The sequence below is a fragment of the Pinus tabuliformis genome, chromosome 5_2 (assembly GCF_031772625.1).
Source record: "Pinus tabuliformis cultivar Carrire ecotype Pingquan chromosome 5_2, CPIR1, whole genome shotgun sequence".
Taxonomy (NCBI): Eukaryota; Viridiplantae; Streptophyta; class Pinopsida; order Pinales; family Pinaceae; genus Pinus; species Pinus tabuliformis.
Window position 1 is genome coordinate 486,400,010 of NC_142306.1, and position 5,069 is coordinate 486,405,078.

A 5,069-nucleotide genomic window follows, 5' to 3' on the forward strand; every position below is an offset into this window, starting at 1 on the left:
TTAATCACTTCATCTTGGGAGCGGATTTCAGAAACATTTTTGAATTGCTTGCGGGCTTCGGCATGCTTGTGGAAAAAACTAGTGTTTTTGTCGCCGGCCTGTAACCATAGATTTCTGGATTTTTGTCTCCAATACTCCTCTTCTTCCCTGCTAGCTTTATGGAGGGCTTTTTGCAGCTCGACTTCTTTTTGGAGCAGACTTTGGGTGATAGCAGACACCTCCATTGATGATTGGAGGACAGCAAGATTGTCTAAAGACTCTTTTCTCTTGGCAGCTGGCGTTTTCAGTGTTTTAGCCCACTCCTTGAGCCTTCTCTTGAGAGCCCGCAACTTTTCTTCCCACACAAAGAAAGGGGATCCCATAATTTTTCTATTCCAAACTTCAGAAACCACCTCTTGGAAACCCTCTTGCTGAATCCACAACGGGCTAAATCTAAAGGGAATGGGGCCAAGAAAACCATCCTTGGAGAGCTCGAGACTAATGGGTTTATGATCGGAGGTACAGTTAGGAAGGATTTTGGATGAGGCCATTAGACCATTTGTAAGAAAGGAGGCTTGGACGAGAAATCTGTCCAGGCGAGCAGCTATATGGCTGGGACCTAATCTTTTGTTAGACCAAGTGTATTTCCCAGCTGAGGGTTTAATATTCTCAAGATCCCAGTCTACCATTAAATCTTCTACCCATTCTCTAGCTGGATCTCTTACAGGAGATCCACCTTTTTTCTCTTCAGCTGCTAGAGTAACGTTCAAATCCCCTGCAATAATTATGTTTTCTGGATTGTGTAATATAAGAAAAGATTGGAGCGAGTCCCAACACATTTTTTTCTCCATTGGAGAGACCGGAGCATAAAGATTGAATATACTTACTTGTTGACCAGATTCTTTGTGCATGAGCTGAGTGAAAATCCAGTGCTGGCAACTTTCTTCATGATTCAGGTCATATTTGGAGCTATCCCAGAAAGAGGCAATCCCACCAGAGGCGCCTCTAGCACTGACAGCTCTACCAGGGCCTTTGCGCCAGAATGATTTGCTAGACTGAAGGAGGAGAGTGTCCTCCAGCTTTGTCTCCTGGATGAGAAGGATTTCAGGTACATGCAACCTCACAATGTCTTTCAAGGCATCTTCTTTCAGTCTGCTACCTAATCCTCTGCAATTCCAGGAGACGTATTTCATTATTTACTGGGATGGGAGGGGGTGGCTCCTTTTGAAGCCTTGTTGTGCTTGCGCCCGGAAATGGTGTTCATCATTCCTTTGAGCGTTTTCTGGGAGCCTTGGAGAACCTCTATATAAGTTTTCTCCTCTCTGTGTTTCTTCTTGGATTTTCGGCCCCTTGTCGATTTGATTGGGGAAATTTGTGAGCTGTCTGATTCAGAGTCTCTCTCTTCTGATTCTTCCCCTGAGTCAATTGCAAGACTAATGTGCTCGTCGTTGCCTGCGTTTCCCCCTTGATCTGCCTCTGTTTGGGGGCCATTTGTTTTTTCTTCGGCTTCGTTCCCTTTCTTCGGCTGATCTGCAGTTTCTTCATGGTTCTCTGAGGCTTCCCCCTTTTCCCCTGAGGAGGGGCCTTCCTTTGAGACTTGATTGGTCTTATCATTGGTCTTAGGGTTTCCCTTTCATTCTGTTTCCTTCTGCTCGTTTGGTTTTGAGATTACCTTCCCCTTTCTTATTTCCTTCCATCCTTCTTCTTCGACTTTGTCCCCTGATGGTGCTTTGGGGCAGTTTCTTTGGAAGTGACCGTGTTCATGGCAGATTCTGCACTTAAATGGCAGTTGCTCGTAGTCCAGCTTCTGGAAATGGTGCCAATCTCCAACAGTGAGTTTGATGGCTTCCGGTAGCCCAGCGTCTAAATCTACTTCCACACAGATTCTGGCGCAGGTGTATTGGCCCTTGTGATCAGCTTTATCGATGAATCTGCCCAGTCCATTTCCTATCTTTTGCAGGGATTGATAGCTCCAGCAATGTATTGGCAAGTTGGGTAGCCGAACCCAAACCGGGACCTCCTTAGGAACATCGACTGAAGGATCGAAGTCGGGGGTCCATTTATTCAGGAAGAGTCCTTGGTTTCCCATGAAATATGGACCGTTTCTAAACACCAGATCTCGATCTTCCTTGGTAGTGAATTCAAATATGAAAAAACCTCTTCCGACCGCGTAGCAGATCACATTGTTGGCCAGCAGCGGCCTCCAGTTTCGTTGAACCCATTCATCGGTCGATTTTGTTGATGGCCATCGACCCATAAATTGCCCCACTAATCCTCTGTCAGCCAATGCAAGGGCGATTTTGATCGGCTGTTCTTCCGGCAAGGCGATTTCTGGAATTTCATCAAGCTTTTTAATAAATTTCGGAACTTCTGGATGGGCTCGTTTTTTCCCCTTCTGCGTTAGCAGATATTGGAAAGCTTCTGCTGGTGAAAGCGGAGGGGTGGGAGAGGGCTCCCCACCCCAAGGAGCAGCCATGGCGGCGAACAGTCTCGGCAGCGAGCGATGACCTAGCCGGGTAGATCAGAACGCGCACGCACGACCCACTCTAAAGGATTATTAGTCATAACCTTTGATCCAAAATATGATGACAAGGTGAATCAAGATGAACCAAAGAGGACAAATTTCATTTTATTTTATTCTTAAAACATAAATGAAATTCTTTGTTATTCATTTTATTTTACTAGTTATAAGAAAAAATAATAATAAAATTTATCTAAACAAAATTGGAAAAAGATATATATTTCTATATATTTATTTGCTAATATATTTCCCCTTTGTCTTTGGGGAGGCTCTTGCCCTGTCCTTGGCTTTGTGGAGGCTCTTGCCTGGTCATTTGTCACAGCTCTTAAAATACAAAAGTTACCAACTTTTCAAGTTTAACAAATGTTAAAATGTTTTTTATATATATTGAAATCAGAAAGATAACTCACATTCCATAATTTCCATTTCTTAATATTTATTTGCTAATAAAAATTTTAAAATATATATTTTTTATAATTTTTATTTTTTAATATTAATTTGCTAATAAAAATTTTAAATGCATTTTTTATATAAATTGAAAAATGGAAATATCCAATTTGTTCTGTGGTTTTATAGGCTTTCAGAAAACAACTCCCATCATATGGATCTACATCAGAAGAGAGTCAAATTGAAGGCGATACAAAGCCCTTGATACCATATGGCTTATAAATACACCTAATATTGATGGAACGATGGAAACCTAAAACTAAACTTTCATGTGAGTGTGTATGTGAGTGTGTTTTCCTCCTACAATTGAAAGGGATGTCACTCTAGCTAGCTGGTTTCGAACATTCCTTGAATCAGCCACGCAGAAAAACTCCGCAAGTATTTAACTCTAAGGTGCTATCAACATAGTTCATAAGAAGGATGGGAATATATACAGCATGGAAAAAATAAACACCATATTACACATCATTTTAACACAAATTATTCAGGGTTTTTATTGTCAGAAGCCCTCACGAAGTGCACTTAGTAAACTACTGTCTAGTATGGCTTTGACGTTGGTTCCTAAGTTTTTCTTCTTATGCCTTGCGGGTCTGGTTTCGGATCTGCCTCTAATTGGTGGCGATCCTTTGATATATGTAAATATTGATCATGAAACTAATGGTTCTTCCCTGCAATGGAGCAACAACGTAGGTTTTGGCACATACTATTAGCTATAGATCGAGCCAAATCAAATAGGGCATATCTCAGAAGGGAAGAGAATGTGTAACACCGGGGTGAAACAAAATCAGCAGAGACAAATGTAGAGATGAATCAAGAGGCATGTGTATTTCATATTCTCGCCAAACAAACCAATCACCTCTAACCTATCTTCCTATGCTAAGTGGCTTAGCTTACGAACCAGAGCTCAACAAACCAATCAGCTACTCTCTTAGAGCTAGTTGTGACTGGAAGTAAGCTTTCATCCTTACAATGCTTATTAGAAGCTTCTTTTAGCACCATGCTTACCCAAACACAGTAGCTTAAAACATCAGACAAGGGTAAAGTTCTATTTATCATGCAATGAATAGCTCTCCCCCACCTTCTCCATGATCTTGACATGAGTTGCCTCCCTTCCAACTGGGTTTACCTTTCACTCAGGACCCACCAGTCCAGCCAGGAAGGTGAAGGAAAGGCACTTCAAGATTTTTTATTCTGCTGCGGTTTGATAAATCTAGGGTTAATAATGGTTTTCATATTAACCACACAAACTGTGAAATTGTCCCAAACAACTAAGAAAACATATATGTACCAATTGTAAGATGGAAGAACTCAACCACTCACCCACTAAAATTCCGCTGCATCTACGTTATGTTTCTCTCTCTCCGCCTTTCGCCTTCTTCACTGCATCTGCACTTCGCATTAATAAAATAAAGCAAATAAATAACAAATTACTAATAAATTAAAGTGGAATTTCACCCTGCAGCATACCTTCTCTGATTGAACAACCCGCTATAGCCCATCCTGGTTTTGTCTGTTTTATGCACAAAACACCGTCTCTCTTTGCCGCAAAAACCGAAGGGAAAAAAATTGAAGAGGAAACAAACCAAACCAAACCAAACCAGAAAAGAAAAAATAGAAAAGGGAAATACAGATAACTAAAAACAGGACAAACACAAAGCAAAGGAATGCATGGCCACACTGGTCTCTAATCTACAAAACCAAAACAAACATCAACCAAACCAAACAAAGATTTATCTAATCTGCTTTGCTCTCTCAACAAATCATCTACCAGGCATATCATGCCTGTTGAACCCCAATCTTGCTCTGTTCTTTTCTCTTTTCCAAGATTTAACCCCAACCCCAAAAATACTCCGTGCTCTGCCTTCTTCTCGTCTCCCTTCCAAGCCAAACAATGATGCTATTCTGTCTGTCTCTATTATCCAACGTTCAACCCCAACTCCAATATGCTCCGCCCGCCGTCTCTTTTCTCCCTTCTAACCCCAAAGCATTCAGCTCTGCCCTCTTCTCCCATATTAAACTCTCGAAGGCTCTGCACTCCTTTTATCTAACTCCCTCAATTCGTCTAACTCCCTCGACGTGTATTTAACGGCTAAATAGGTCTTTATGGCTGTCAACATGTTAT

At 41.5% G+C, this 5,069-nt stretch overlaps 1 long non-coding RNA gene across 1 annotated transcript; it reads right to left on the bottom strand.

Annotated features, from left to right (window-relative positions):
* Positions 1 to 3,809: 3,809 nt before the first annotated feature.
* LOC149159807 (uncharacterized) lies at positions 3,810 to 4,635 on the bottom strand. Its single transcript, XR_016261154.1, has 3 exons — positions 4,415 to 4,635; positions 4,268 to 4,333; positions 3,810 to 4,141 (listed from the first exon to the last, which is right to left on the bottom strand). It is a non-coding gene; the product is annotated as an uncharacterized LOC149159807 (long non-coding RNA).
* Positions 4,636 to 5,069: the final 434 nt, after the last annotated feature.